This window comes from Rana temporaria, chromosome 1 (genome assembly GCF_905171775.1).
Source record: "Rana temporaria chromosome 1, aRanTem1.1, whole genome shotgun sequence".
NCBI classification, from domain to species: Eukaryota; Metazoa; Chordata; class Amphibia; order Anura; family Ranidae; genus Rana; species Rana temporaria.
The window spans coordinates 253,899,308-253,916,338 of NC_053489.1; the positions used below are offsets into that span (position 1 = coordinate 253,899,308).

At 41.6% G+C, this 17,031-nt stretch overlaps 1 protein-coding gene across 2 annotated transcripts in view; it reads right to left on the reverse strand.

The window, feature by feature from the left end:
• Nucleotides 1-15,583, reverse strand: part of LOC120940965 (osteocalcin 2-like) — a 194,125-nt gene extending 178,542 nt beyond the window's left edge. For both annotated transcript variants that reach the window (XM_040354156.1, XM_040354145.1), the window contains exon 1: nt 15,453-15,583. The gene's annotated coding sequence lies outside the window, so the exon portion shown is untranslated. The remainder of the gene's footprint in view (nt 1-15,452) is intronic.
• Nucleotides 15,584-17,031: the final 1,448 nt, after the last annotated feature.

The window sequence follows — 17,031 nt, forward strand, 5'->3', positions numbered from 1 at the left end:
CCGCGCAATACTCTGCAGTACCCCCTGCCATTACTCTGCAGTACCCCTTGCGCAATACTCTGCAGTACCCCCGCACAATACTCTGAAATACCCCCGCGCAATACTCTGCAGTACCCCCGCGCAATACTCTGCAATACCCCCCGCGCAATACTCTGCAATACCCCCCGCGCAATACTCTGCAATACCCTCCACACAATACTCTGCAATACCCCCGCACCATACTCTGCAATACCCCCGCACCAATACTTTGCAATACCCCCCGCACAATACTCTGCAATACCTCCCGCACAATACTCTGCAATACCCCCGCACCAATACTCTGCAATACCCCCGCACCAATACTCTGCAATACCCCCGCACCAATACTCTGCAATACCCTCCGCACCATACTCTGCATTACCCTCCGCACCATACTCTGCAATACCCCCCACACAATACTCTGCAATACCCCCCACACAATACTCTGCAATACCCCCGCACCAATACTCTGCAATACCCTCCGCACCATACTCTGCAATACCCTCCGTACCATACTCTGCAATACCCCCCACACAATACTCTGCAATACCCCCCACACAATACTCTGCAATACCCCCGCACCAATACTTTGCAATACCCCGGCCAATACTTTGCAATACCCCGGCCAATACTTTGCAATACCCCCGCACCAATACTTTGCAATACCCCCGCACCAATACTCTGCAATACCCCGGCCAATACTCTGCAATACCCCAACACCAATACTTTGCAATACCCCGGCCAATACTCTGCAATACCCAGAAAATACTCTGGGGGAAAAAAATGTGTTTTAACCACTTCCCGCCCACGTCATATGAGGTCCTTGACTTTGTGCAGGGATATCTAAATGATGCCTGCAGCTACAGGCATCATTCAGATATCATTTTTTTCAGCCAGCGATTCTCTACACCATAAGAACGATCATGGCGGCTGTTCCGCCTCTTGATCGTTCTTACGGGAGGCAAAAGTGGACGTCCCCACTCCCTTCGCCCTCCGGTGCTTCTTCTGACTCACCGCTGCGATCGAAGCCAGGATCGTTTTTTTTTTTTTGGTTTTTTTCAGGCTTCCCAGCCTAGAGGTGAGATGTGGGGTCTTATTGACCCCACATCTCACTGTAAAGAGGACCTGTCATGCTATATTCCTATTACAAGGGATGTTTCCATTCCTTGTAATTGGAATAAAAGTGATCAAAACATTTATTTTTGGGGAAAAACGTGTCAAACTAAAATAAATAAAGTAAAATGAACAATAAAAATAAAAAATAAATATTTAAAGCGCCCCTGTTCCCGCGTGCGTATACAGAAGCGAATGTGCACGTAAGTCCCGCCCACATATGAAAACGGTGTTCAAACCACACATGTGGGGTATCGCTGCGAACGTTAGAGCGAGAGCAATCATTTTGGCCCCAGACCTCCTCTGTAACTAAAAACATGTAACCAGTAAAAACATTTAAAACGTCACCTATGGGGATTTTTAAGTAGCGAAGTTTGGCGCCATTCCACAAGCGTGTGCAATATTGAAGGGTGACATGTTGGGTATCTATTTACTCGGCGTAACTTCATCTTTCATATTATGCAAAAACATTGGGCTAACTTTAATGTTTTTTTTTTTTAAAAAGCACAAAACTGTTTTATTTCCCAAAAAAATGCGTTCGAAAAATTGCTGTGCAAATACCATGCGCGATAAAAAGTTGCAACGACCGCCATTGTATTCTCTAGGGTCTTTGCTAAAAAAGCATATATAATGTTTTGGGGTTCTATGTAATTTTCTATCAAATAAATGATGATTTTTACATGTAGGAGAGAAATGTCAGAACTGGTCTGGGTGCTCCAGAACGCCTGATGGTGCTCCCTGCATGTCGGGCCTCTGTATGTGGCCACGCTGTGTAAAAGTCTCACACATGTGGTATCGCCATACTCGGGCGGAATAGCAGAATGTGTTTTGGGGTGTATTTTGTGGTATGAATATGCTGTGTGCGAGAAATAACCTGCTAATATGAAACTTTTGTGGAAAAAAAATAAAAATAAAAAAAACCTTGATTTTGCAAAGAATTGTGGGAAAAAATTACAACTTCAAAAAACTCACCATGCCTCTTTCTAAATACCTTGGAATGTCTTCTTTCCAAAAAGGGGTCATTTAGGGGGTATTTGTACTTTTCTGGCATGTTAGGGTCTCAAGAAATGAGAAAGGCCGTCAGTACTTCAGATGTGATCAAATTGATCAATTTTCAGTAATTGGTACCATAGCTTGTAGACCCTATAACTTTCACCCAGACTAAATAATAACCCAATTTTTTTTTTTTTTTAACCAAAGATATGTAGCAGTATACATTTTAGGCCAAATTTATGAAGAAAAATTCATTTTTTGCAAAATTTTATAATAGAAATGAAAAAAAAATCATTTTTTTACAAAATTTTCGTTCTTTTTTCATTATTAGCGGAAAAAATAAAAACCGCAGAGGTGATCAAATACCACCAAAAGAAAGCTCTATTTGTGGGAAAAAAAGGACAAAAATTTCATTTGGTTACAGTGTTGTATGACTGAGTTATTGTCATTCAAAATGTGAGAGCACCGAAAGCTGAAAATTGGTCTGGTTATTAAGGGTGTTTAAGTGCCCAGTTGTCAAGTGGTTAATTCAAACATGATAACCTATTTAATAGCTGCCACAAAAAAAATATACAAATTCTATCCTATTTGAAAAACCCAACTTATCTATCCATATAAAAAACATTTTTTTTTTGAAGAAACCAATTCAAACTTTTCTAACACACACAAAAAAAGCAATTAGCGCTAAAAATCAACACCATTCTTTTAGCATCTGGTCTCTTTGGCTTAACTTCAAAACCGCAAATATTTATCAAAACCTAATCAGAAACACTTAACAGATTACGTCTTAAACTCAAGCTTCAACATAACCAGTACTTTTATTCTCTAAAATTATACGGATTTACCTCAACAGAACCTTAATTTCATGTAATGGTTTACAAGATCTACCATTTAACCAATATCATTATAAATGTAGTCATGAAATGTTATACTTTATAACGTCTGTTACCCTCCTTTATATTTATTACAATTGTGTTCCCCTTTTGTTTTTATTTTTTGTGCACTCACTATGTTGTGTACTGTGTTGTATACAACTAAACAAAATATTGTAAAAAAAAAAAAGTAAAACAAAAGTAATAGGCATGTAGATTATTACTGTTTTCTGAGCATTTAGCCAGCATTGTGTACACCTTCTAACAACCTTCTAAGGGTTCACTAACCACTAAAGTGCCACCAGCACTATGAAAAGTATTGTCCATGGTCAACTTAACCAACATTAAAGGTGTTGTAAAGGTACAATTTTTTTTCCTAAATAGCTTCCTTTACCTTAGTGCAGTCCTCCTTCACTTACCTCATCCTTCGGTTTTGCTTTTAAATGTCCTTATTTCTTCTGAGAAATCCTCACTTCCTGTTCTTCTGTCTGTAACTACACACCATAATGCAAGGCTTTCTCCCTGGTGTGGAGTGTCGTGCTCACCTCTCCCTTGGACTACAGGAGAGTCAGGACGCTCTCTATGTTGCAGATAGAGTAAGGAGCTGTGTGTTAGTGGGCATCCTGACTCTCCTGTAGCCCAAGGGAGGGGGCGAGCACGACACTCCACACCAGGGAGAAAGCCTCACATTACTGTGTGGAGTTACAGACAGAATAACAGGAAGAGAGGATTTCTCAGAAGAAATAAGGACATTTAAAAGCAAAATCGAAGGATGAGGTAAGTGAAGGAGGACTGCACTGAGGTAAAGGAAGCTATTTAGTTTTTTTTTTACCTTTACAACCCCTCTGATTAGAACCCAGGTTTTTATTGCTGTCTGTACTCTCGTTGGGGAGAATTAACTTAAAGATCTGTCCAGGTGATCATTGAAGTGATGACCAGCGAAGTGATGGGAAATTCAAAGTTTCTTGTCTAAAATGTCTAACAGGAGTCACTTTAGGGAGATTCATACTTCCTGTAATATAATTTCTAACTCCCCCCCCCCCCCCCCAATCAAATTTGGCTATATATACACTTTAAGGGATGAACATGAAAAATGCATGGGATATCTACAGCTGTAAATATGTTTTAAATATGAAGAGTATTGTCTATGCGATCTATCCACAGAATAAGTGTGAAAAATACAGCATGATGCTCTGCATTTTAATAAGGAAGTTATATCTATTTTTATTCATTGCTTTTTGGGGACTTGAACCTATTCATGTGCAATTTAATGCAATTTGATGCAATTTAATGCTCCATCTGTTCGTTGCAGAAGTGCAAAAGTCTGTTCAAAATATGTCTTATTACGTGTTCATTATTTTTGAATCTCTTTTCTCTGTTCCTTGACTACATTTGTTTCTTTTCTAAATAACTCCATTCTGTCATTTATTAGTTTTTTTTTACTTGGAATTTATAAGCAAGAACAAAGAATGCAAATGATATTGCACAGGAGAACACAATGGAGGAATGGCAATGCAAATATGAAATATACCAGGTTAAGTGCTATTATCAATTCCGAGTAAAGGTTTGAAGTTTATAAAATTAATTATAAGCACAATCTAATTTTAATTTCCATATGACAAACATTTTAAGAAAAAGTACAATTGCAACCAAGTAGGAAGCTAAAGTATGTGTCAATATATTTTGAAATGCTTGTTAGTTTTTTTTTTTAACCACTTCCTTACTGGGCACTTAAACCCCCTTCCTGCCCAGAGGACTTTTTGCGATTCGGCACTGCGTCGCTTTAACTGACAATTGCGCGGTCGTGCGACGTGGCTCCCAAACAAAATTGACGTCCTTTTTTCCCCACAAATAGAGCTTTCTTTTGGTGGTATTTGATCACCTTTGCGGTTTTTATTTTTTGCGCTATAAACAAAAATAGAGCGACAATTTTGAAAAAAAAATAAAAATGTTTTACTTGTTGCTGTAATAAATGGCTCAATTTAAAAAAAAAAAAACATTTTTTATCCTCAGTCTTGGCCGATACGTATTCTACATATTTTTAGTAAAAAAAAAATCGCAATAAGCGACTGGTTTGCGCAAAAGTTAGAGCGCCTACAAAATAAGGGACAGAATTATTATTTTTTTATTATTTTTTTTTTTACTAGTAATGGCAGCGATCTGCGATTTTTATTGTGACTGCGACGTTATGGCGGACACATCGGACACTTTTGACACATTTTTGGTGCCATTCACATTTATACTGCAATCAGTGCTATAAATATGCACTAATTACTGTATAAATGTGACTGGCAGGGAAGGGGTTAACACTAGGGGGTGAGGAAGGGGTTAAATGTGTACCCTAATTAGTGTTCTAACTGTGGGGGAAGGGGGGTGACTGGGGGGGTGACCGATCTGTGTCTCTATGATCCGTCTCCTCTCTCCCCTGACAGCACCGCTGTCTGCGAGAGCCGGGAATGAGAGATGATCTCATATGTAAACATATGAGATCATCTCTCATTGGCCGCACAGATCGCCTAGGAAACGGCCGCTCTGATTGGCCGTTCACGGCGATCTGTGACTGGCTGTGTCCAAGGGACACGGCCAGCACAGCAGTTCCCCGCTGCGCGCTCGGGAGCGCGCGCGGGGAACGAGCAAAGGGGCTGCCGTCAATTGACGGCGTCTCAGAGATTTAGAACCACCCCGCGGCCGTCAATAGTCGTACGGCCGTCGGGAAGTGGTCAAAATGTTGCAGCTAGAACAATATAACAAACAAAAAAAAACACTTAAAGTATACCTAAATGCAAAACTTTTTTTTAGATCAAACAATCAAAAAATATGAACCGTGCTCTCACAATCCCCACAAAAGGATTATAGTGTCATCAGAACATAAATTTACATGTAACTGAAATGTCCATAAAAAAGTCCAATTAAAGTGCTCAGTACAAAAACTCCAAATGTGGTAAAGGCGACAAAAAAGAAAATAGTGCTCTTCCTCTCCACCAAATAATTAAACAGCACACTCACCAGAGATTTATCAGGGGTCTGATGACGTTGCTGAGGAAACGCATTGGGTGGGACTTTCCATGACATATCACTTCCGGTGTTTGGAGCGCAGGTGAAACACAAACCAGCGTTTTTAGTTTCTTTTTCAATGCCTGAGCATTTCTAATTGATGTAAGTGCAGTTTTATTATTTTATCCAATAAACTGAATGTATTACACTTTGAGAGTCTCCTCTATCTTTCTCTTTATGTCACAGAGATATTTGTAGATTCTCTTAAAGGCGCAGGAGCGCCAATTAGTGTTTGCTGGTATAAATTTGTCCAAAAGTATGGGATTCTATGTTGGAGGGAACAGAGAACTGAACTCAACGCCCCAGGGTGAGAGACTGCCAGCTGTGGCTATATAAAGTGACTTGTGACTTCCTGTGGGTATAAGGGGTAAAACAATCTCTGGTGAGTGTGCTGTGCACTTATCTGGTAGAGAGAAATAGCAAGAATTTATTTTGGTGACACCTTTACCACATTTGGAGTTTTTGCACTAAGCACTTTAATTGGACTTTCTTATGGACATTTCCGTTACATGTATGCATGTTCTGATGACACTATAATACTTTTGTTGAACTTGTGAGAGCACGGATCATCCTTTTTGATGTTTGATCTCCAGACTTAACTTTAAAGTGGTTGTAAACCCCAGTCAAGCACATGTATCTGTAGTGTTTACTGATCTCTCTCCAAAGCTCTAAGTGTTGTTTCTCTCTGGTGCTTCGTTCTTCTGTTATCAGCTGAGTCATTTCTGAGATGTTTTCCTGACACATGAGACAAAAATATGTGTTGGGAGGGAGGGGGAGAGAGATCTCAGAACAGAGCTTGTCTATTCACAACAAAGTCCTGCTGTGTGTGAAGGGGGGGGGGTGTTCCTTTTCTCCAATCAACTCTCACACAGTGTAACTGAAGTCTCTCCACCCTCTGCTGAGACAAATGAAGAAAGATTTTTAACACAATCAACACTTCTGAAAGGGTGTAGAGAGGGGAAGACTGCGGAAAAACTAATAAAACCTATGTAGGAGGATTTGTTTCATCTCTGTTTATCACCTGAGGCTGTTCACTTTACTCAGTATATGCAGGGGTTTACATCCACTCTAAGAGCCCATTCACACAGGGACGACTTTGGATCCGACTTCAAGTCGCCCAAGTCGCCTCAAGTCGCGCTGCATGAGAAAATCAATGTAAGTGAATGGAGCCGTCTTAATGCACACTACTGCAGTTGTTCCGACTTCAGAAAAGGTTCCTGTACTACTTCAATCTGACTTCAAGGCAACTTGTAGGCAACTTGTACCCATTGATTTCAATGGAAGTCGCCTCAGATGTCGGATCACTGTCTTAACAGAAGTAACAATACAGGAAGAGAACATACTGTCATGATCTGCCACTTAAGGGTTAATGGTGCAGACTGATTTCAGTGATTGACAGCAGGCTGCCCTATTTAAACACCTCACAATGTCATGGATCTGCCACTTAAGGGTTAACGGTGCAGACTGATTTCAGTGATTAACAGCAGGCTGCCCTATTTAAACACTTCAGCAGCACAGTGTCTTTGCTGCCTGATCTGCAGTTCTGACGTGGATACTATCTGAGACCTGTTTGCTAACTGAAACCTGATTTGAACACTGAACCCGGCTTGTTTGACCACTCTACCTGAAACCTGATTTGAACACCGAACCTGGCTTGTCTGACTCCTCTCATCTCTCCTATCCTGACCCGGCTCCGTTTGACCATCCGCCTGCTTGACTTCACTGCTGCCAGATCCACCTGCTTGTTTACCGACTATTCTTCAGCCATCTTTCTGCACGATCACCTGTTATGGCCCGGCTTGTCTGACCCTGCTTTCCCGGTATACCTGAACTGTACTAAACTTGTGCCGCTGTAGTCGCAGCTTCTGTGCGGGTCGCTGACCCTTCCTCCGCTGAGCGTTCAGCATCTTCTTGCCAGAGGAATTCGCCCACCTGCTTCTACACTTTACCACCCGGCACTCCTACCCCTCTGTGCTCCGAGCCCGCTGTCTCATATCCAGTGGCTCGCGAACCAGAGTCGTAAGAGAGGCTACCCTGCATCAGACTCTACAAGACCAGGTACGTGACACATACATTTCTCTGGCAAACCCCTCCCTCCCACAGAGCTGATTGTTGTTTGATTGGCCACTGGAAAGCCTCCTGTCCTGGAGGCGACTTGAAGTTGCTCAGGTCGCGCTGTGATTCACATTCAAGTCGTGTCCAAGTTGCCTCCCAAAGTCATGCCAGAAGTCGTGTTGCCCCTGTGTGAAAGGAGTCTTATGATGAGCACCTCTCAATCCATACACATTTCATTATTGTATTTTAAGTTTATTTTGATAGTTCACCTCTTTACTTTTATTTGTGCGGGTTTATTTTATTTAATTTTTGGGTTTGCATGGGTGTGGGGATTTTGCAGTAAACTTGTTTTAGGTTTGGACAGAGGAATAGAACATTAGTTGCTGCATGTGCCCACATTAGAGAGATTCACTTTCTCTATTTGTTTACCATTATCATTGAAAGTGAAAGTAAATGAAAATCCAAAATTTTTGGTTGTCCGCAGAAAAATAATAGAGATGAAATCTTCAAATGGGGACACTAGTCCGGGTAACCTGGGGGGTCCCAGGGGATTCCCTTCATTTGTAGGAAGTGAAGGTAAATCTCCCCAATGGAACACATAGGGCAAAAAAAAAAAAATGACAATGGTCAGCTTTGCCTATAGTTCTGCTTTAAAGAGTTTGTTTCCCCTTAGAAAAAAAAACAAAAAAAAAACGATCCTGTTCCTTTAAAGTATGTTATACAGTGTCCCCTGTATAACCTAAAAAAAACCTGTCTGATCCTGCCTGGTTCTACCCTCACCCCTGTAAACTAACCATGGTTTATCATGACTGCTGAGCCCTGACACCATGGTCAGTTTACATGCCTCCGTCACTTTCAGCTCTGCTCTCTGCTCTCCCCCATCCTCCCCCCCCCTCCCTCCCTGCCTGTCAGCTCTTACAAATGCCTGACCCTCCCATCCTGATGCTAAAATTACTCAAAACATTTCACACAAACTTCTCTGTTTGCTAATGACATGTGTCCCAGTGTCTGTGCTTAAAAAATAAAATGCCGTTCTATACCTGATTTCAGAGTGCTACTCAGCTCTCATGTGAACAGCTTCTCAGCTCTCTCTCCTTCTCTCCTCCCAACTGACATCAGTGGGGGATTATCGGCCCCTCCCACTGTAGCTGTCAGATCAGGAGAGTTGAGAGGCGGCCGGACACTTGAGCGCCGAGTTGCACTCTAAAATCAGGTATAGAACAGAATTGTATTTATAAAGCACAGACACTGGGACACTTGTCAATAGCAAACAGAGAAGTTTGTGTAAAAATAAACAACTACTTTAACCACTTAAGGACCGCTCACTGTATATATACGTCATTTTTTAAAAGATGGATATCTCGGTATTGGCAGCAGCTGCTGCCACAACCAAGATATCTATCTTTCCTGCTGCGGTCCTTTAAACAATAAGGGTGGTCTCTGTGGCGGATTCGCCGCAATATCACCATTATCGGCGGCGGGAGAGGGCCCCCCCATCCCGCCGCTTTCCCGCACCATCCGCCGCTTACCGGCGGTGGAGGTGATCGGGTCCTGTCTCCTGCTCGGCTGGGATACGAGTGAGGGCAAGAAGGCCCCCACCCGTCTCCATAGCATAGCAGGGCGGAAGCGACGTCAAAACGTCACTTCCGCCCATGCTTCTTAAAGGCATATTTTCTTGTTGTAATTTTTTTCCCAAATAAATGCGCTTGTAAGACCGCTGCGCAAATACGGTGTGACAAAAAGTATTGCAATGAACGCCAGGGTCATTAGAAAAATAAATATATAATGTTTGGGGGTTTTAAGTAATTTTCTAGCAACAAAAAAAATGTTTTAATCTTGTAAGCACCAAGTCTGAAAAACAGGCAAGGTCCTTAAAGGAGCAGTAAAGGGCATTTTTTTTTTTTTTTTTGCTGAAATGACTGTTTACAGGGTATAGAGACATAATAGTTAACTGATTCCTTTTAAAAATGATTTAAAATAGATACAAATCAATCATATAATGTGCCTGAAGTTTAGTTTAGTTTTTAAACTAGTTTAATGTTTCTGTGAAGTACAGAGACACACAGAACAAAAACAAACAAACACAGGGCAGTGCTTGTTTTTAAAATGAATATGATTGGTTCTGAGGAGGTTTAGACACACAGTAATCACACCTTCTTGATCATGGACCACAGTGAGAAGCTTGCATGAGTTTTTTCATAAGGAGCCAGACAAGCAGGAAGTGTGGAGATCAGAGAAGGATTACAGCTACTTCAAAGCAAAAACGAACAAAGAGGACATGAAACCAGGACTGGAGTAAGGTAAAGGAAGCTATTTAGCTAAAAAAAAAAATCCTTTAGTGACCCTTTAAGTGGTTAAGTATCACAATTGAATATAATCCTTTATGTATATTCTTAATTTCCAGTATAGCTTATCTGTAGATATTTCTATTTCATAGTCTAATTAAAAAGCAATAACAATTTATAGACCCAAAACAGCAGTCCATATAATGACTGACTTGTAATACTATTAAATTAAGAACCTCATATCATGTCAATAAATCAAGCAACTGGTCCCTCAGGCACATGAGAAACAATCTGTGAAAATGTTTTATGGATGTGGGAATATCCAATAGGACACATGTGTTTGCCATGGATACAACTGTTACAACTGGAAAACTGCCATATTGTTTAAACATGAAACATCTGTAGGCAGGTTGAAAATGTGTACAGTTTAGTTAGCCAGCAGCTGCCCCAGGCTGAGGAAATAGATTTTAGCTCAGTCCCCGAGCTTTGGTCCTAGCCGACCCACCTGTGCTTTATAAAGGGGACAGCTAGGGTCCAGTGAGTGAGAACGTAGGTACTTGTGGGTCTAGGAGTTACAGCCTCATCTGTGAGTGCAATTGAGGCGATGCTGAAGAAACCAGGAATTTGCAGAGGACATACAATCCATGGACAAAGTCATTATGGACTCTCAAAGAGTCATGCCTGGGCCACTACATTATTCTAGTTAGGATTAGTGAAAGGGTGTTGTTTATATTAAACTATATGCGATATCATGCTCAGTAAAGTTACATTAACCATTCTAAGCCTAGTCTGAAGTTATTCAAATGGGTGCATGATTGTTTTGGCATATGAAAATAACTTTGGTTTGTAAATGCACTGCAGGGTATGGAGTAACACTGTTACAAAAGGATTAATTCAGCAAGACACAAAGAGGAATGTAGGTACTATGGGAAACCAAGTAAGGAACAAGCTACCAGTTAAGTGTGGTACCTGGTAAGGTGACAGGTCCTCCGGTAGTGAGGAGGTCGATGTTCTGGCTCCCTTCCTAGCAGCCGGTATCCAATAGCAACGGGATCCAAACTTGCTTTACAGAGATCTATAGTCTAGTACTTATGAGTACGCTGAAGGAAGTAGTTAAAGAGCAAGTATAGGTGCTCGGCGGGACCCCATTCTTTTACTGGAGTGGGAGCAAGTTTAGAACATCCCTTTTAATGCAAACGTAGAAGTTACAGGGCTAGATTCACGTAAGGGGACGCAAGTTTATCCTATTTACGCTACGCCTCCGCAACTTAGACAGGCAAGTGCAGTATTCACAAAGCACTTGCTCCGTATGTTGCGGCGGCGTAGCATAAATCTGCCGGCGTAAGCGCGCCAAATTCAAATTGTCAAGAGGTGGGCGTGTTTTATGTAAATAAAACATGACCCCACGTAAATGACGTTTCTCACGAACGGCGCATGCGCCGGCGGTGCCCTATTCGCGAACGACTTACGCAAACGACGTAACATTTTCAAAATTCGACGCGGGAACGACGTCCATACTTAACATTGACTATGCCTCATATAGCAGGAATAACCTTACGCCCGAAAAAGCCTTACGCAAACGACGTAAAAAAATCCGCCGGGCGCACATACGTTTCTGAATCGGCGTATCCAGCTCATTTGCATATTCCATGCTGAAATCAGCGGCAGCGCCACCTAGCGGCCAGCGTAAATATGCACCCTAAGATACGACGGCGTAAGACACTTACGCCAGTCGGATCTTAGCCTAATTTCGGCGTATCTTGCTTTCTGAATACAGAAAGAAGATACGCCGGCGCAGATTTGAATTTACGCGGCATATCAATAGATACGCCGGCGTAAATTCTTTCTGAATCTAGCCAACAGTGTTTAGTGACATTGGACAAGTCGCTTTTTAGAGGGACTCTGCACTTTAGTACTGCACACAGTGAAAGCTCATCTCTAATTCAGTGAACTGCCTTAAACCTCGTACACACAATCGGATTTTCTGACGGGAATTGTGTGTTGACAGACTGTTGGCCTAAAATCCGACCGTTTGTACGCTCCATTGGACAATTGTTGTCGGATTTTCCGCAGACAAATGTTGGATGGCAGGCTTTAAAATTTTCCGTGGACAATGGTTTGTTGTCAGATTTTCCGATCGTGTGTACAAAGTACAAACACGCATGCTCAGAATCAATGCTCACCAAACAGAAGGTGCCCAAAGGGAGACGCTCAAGAGCTGAAAAAACATGTAGTACTTTTAGCATGTCACTACGTTCGTGTTTGTTGGCCGACAATTGTGTGCCAGTTGTATGCAAGACAAAATCCAGTGACATGCTGCTTCGGACAAAAGTCGGTTTGTCTACGGAAAATCCGATTGTGTGTACAAGGCTTCAATGTTTGATTCTTTACATGATTGCAGTCCCCACTTGGTCCAAGACATTGTAGATCAAGCTCTCTGGGAATAGTATCCCCAGGTGCACGGGCAGATGACCCTGCCCACATGTTGGTTTGTGAAGATTCACTATATCAAACCTTTTTTTTTAAGTGACAAATAATGAATTACTCCTCACAGTCTTTTTTGATTAATTTATCATGTGAGTGGGATTAACCATTAGGCAACCACAAGGAGTGGGCCTCAATGCCAAGCAAACATTAGCATGCATGTTTGACAGCTTTAAAGCGGAGCTTCACCCTAAAGTGAAACTCCCGCTGATCGGAATCCTCGCCCCCTCCGGTGTCACAGGTAGACAGGTATTTGCACCCACTTCCGGCCACACAGTCTCGGGCAGACTGCGGGCATGACGTCACCTCCCCCCCCCCCCCATTGTGTTCTGGGAACACTCGGCTCCCAGTACACAGCGGGAGCCAATCGGCAGGAATAGCGCGACTTGCGCATGTGCCGGAGCACTTCACTTCCTGGTTCCCTCACCGAGGATGGCGGGGGGCAGCAGAGTGACGAGCGATCGCTCGTCCTCTGCTGCGGACGGCGCTGGACTCCAGGACAGATAAGTGTCCTAATATTAAGGCTGCATTCACACTGTCACAAAATATTCCAACTGCACACCTTCCAGGAAAATGGCCAATAAGTAAAAGGGTGCTGAAACGATCACCAGCTGGGAACCGGAAAGCAAATCATGTACACATATTCGCCAGCACACCAAGGATCATTTAAAAAACGTCCAAAAATGTTATGCATAATAGCGATCCAAAAAGCAACGTTTCGAGGTCACGCAGGACCTCTTCGTCAGGCAAAAGATGACATCTTAAATGATCCTTGATGTGCTGGCGAATATGTGTACATGCATTCACACTGTAACGCCGCGTATGCGGCGTATTTTGCCGCGATTTGTGTAACTTTTTTTTCCACAAATCATTTCCATTGCTGTCTATGGCCGAACGCCAATGCCGCCTGAAAAAAAGGGTCCGGGACTTGTTTTCAGGCGGCAGGCGTACGGCGTTTCGGCGTGAGATGTGAACCATCTCATAGACAGCAATGGAAATTCGCCCCTCCAGCGTATCGAGCGTCGGGCGTTTTGTCGCCTAGGTGTGAATGGAGCCTTAAAGTCAGCCTATACACATCTATCACCTATTGCAGTGCGATAAAACACATTTTGACACGTATTCACATGCATTGCATTAAGGCATTGTCAGCTGGGAATTTGTGAACAGGTAGGAGCTGAAGAGGACGCATGTCAATTTTGTGACACCCATCTTCAGATCCCTGATGACTTTATGGGTGGCCGAATCTAAATGGGCTTGTGTCTGTTTACATCAGGCTACCTCTAAACTGTCAATTTGGGGTCTGGAAAAAAGAAAACAGGAAGCAGTCCTTTTCCTTTTATTTTTCCAGACCTGGACAGACTCATGCCGCGTACACACGGTCGTTTTTTGTGATCAAATAAAACGTCGTTTTAATACATGAAACAAAACGACGTTTTTCAAACTTCATTTTCAAAAACTACGTAGCATACACACCATCGTTTTTTCAAAATGCTCTAGCAAAGCGCGGTTACGTTCAACACGTACGACAGTACTCTGTTCCATTGAAGCTCGCTTCATAACTTGCTTCTGAGCATGCGCGGGTTTAAAAATGTCGTTTTAAATGTCGTTTTGCCCACACACTATCATTTTAAATTACACAAAAAACGACGTTTTGAAAAACGACACAAAAAATTTAAGCATGTTTGTTTTTTGGGTTTTTTTTTGTTTTTTTTTTGTTTTTCAGAAGACATAAAACAACGTTTTCCCCACACACGGTCATTTTAAATGACGTTTTTAAAAATGTCGTTTTTTTTCATCACAACAAGTGATGGTGTGTACACGGCATCAGACATGAGTCTGTATACATCAGCCTGCTCATAGTGCTGAATGGAGCTTCCAACAGGTCCAACTGAAAAATTGACAGGCGGACCTGCTCAAAAAGCCTTAGGCAGCATGTTTATTGATAATAAGATAATGCACCACAATAGTCTAAAAAAAAAAAGGACATCATAATTTTTGCCAATACAGCACACCACAATACTGGTACTGCTAAATGTGTGGGCATTTATGTATCAATGACCTGGTCATGAAGGGGTTAATGTAAAACCTAACTTTCCTTTCTGCACTTCCACTGCTTCAGGTTACTATAATCTGTATTAATTTAGACTTGGAATACCTGGCAGATGCAGTCTGAGTGGTCCTAGAAACCACCAACATCTAAATAAAAATGCATTAAAACAAATAATGATAGAAAAAGAGGAAAAAATGTAATTAAATATAACTGGGAACATAAAGAGCACCTACAGTATGTCATAGAATGTAAACATTATATTAAACGTGAGCTTAAATACATTATCTGATTGATAGACACACATCTTTTAAAAAACGTTACTAAGAATTTTAAGGAAATAAATACATTCTAATGAACATACATTTGTGAATAGCATGGGTGCTAAGAAATCATTTACCACAACTGTAACATCTTTGGTTGTAACAAACAAAAAAATCTGCTGGTATACGGAAGCAGTTAATCAGCTAAATATAATATAAAGACCTATTTCACGTTAATAACAAGTATAACAAACATACATATACTTACATACGTTATCTCATGACAGCATTGCGTGCCTCTAGTACTCTATATAAATTCTAGCCCAGATGTGTTACATTTTGAAATTAGCTTTCTGTCCTGTGACCCATACATGCCCTGACATGTTATAGCTGAGAGCAGTTAGCCTGCCTCCCTTTTGACATCACACATTTACTGTCTTCAGTTGCTGTTCATTTTCTATGGAATGCGCACAAAGCTAGATTCACCATTAAAATCGTTAAAAACCCTTTAGTGCATGTGTGCGCACATAAACTTTGTTGTACAATACAAAGTGCATCTCAATGTGCGCTAAACCAATCACTGATGTGCGTCAATGCATACCAATGTGCTCTTTCATGCATCTCCATTTACTTCAATGCTGTACACATGTACCTATAAAAAGGAGAGGCATGAATACGGCTGAATATGTCCACAGAGTTCTCCAAGATGCCAGCTGCTGTTCTCCAAATATATATATATATATATATATATATATATATATATATATATAGATTAGATAATTCCCATTTACACATATAAGCTTATTAGACAAGTCAGTGCAGTGAGCAAGGATCATGTTCAAAGTCTAGTAACCTTTAGTAACCAATCAGACTTCAGTTTACTTAGACCCGATTCCAGCCTGAATGCCCTTTTCAACATGGGGGATGGGTTGCTTTGAAAGTGATCTCCCCACAAAATACCATTCCCAAAGCACCAATGTATGATGTTGGCAGGCACAAGTACACTATATTACCAAAAGTTTTAGTCTGTAGTGTTCAATATTGAGTTTGCCCACCCTTTTCAGCTATAACAGCTTCAACTCTTATGGGAAGGCTGTCCACGAGGTATATGAGTGTGTCTATGGGAGTGTTCTTCCAGAAGTGCATTTGTGAGGTCAGGTACTGATGTTGGAGAGAAGGCCTGGCTCATATTCTGTGCTCTAATTCATCCCAAAGGTGTTCTATTGGGTTGAGGTCAGAACTCTGTGCCGGCCAGTCAAGTTCCCTAAACACTCCTAAACCTTGTGGACAGCCTTCCCAGAAGATTTAAAACTTTTATAGCTGCAAAGGTTGGGCCAACTCAATATTGAACCCTACAGACTAGGACTGGGATGCAATTTAAAGTTTATGTACGTGTAAAGGCAGGCGCCCCAGAGTCAGAGCTGTCATTTTAATTCCACCTTCACACATTCCTATTGGCTTATCATTCTGACATAGAGCTTTCCTGGCAAATAGCAATGCTCCAGAGAAAGGAAGTGCAGGTACTATCAGGAGGTGCAGAATCTTTGTTAGATGATGTGAGAGGCAATATCTCTATGTGAAGCGTGACAGGCTCTCTTTTAGTTGTAAAATGCAAGTTAAATTGAGGATTATGTTAAGGGTTAAAGACATGTTAAGTGTCAGGTTGAAAGGTCAAGATTAAACCATAAGGCCCCATGCACACAGGGCATTTGGCCCAGCCTTTTCCCCGGGCAGCAGCATTTTGACGGAAAATAGGCTTGATGCATGTAAATGGCCATTAATTATTATTCATGACGTCCATCCGTATTCGCGAACGACTTATAACCATCTTCTGAAATTTGAAATTC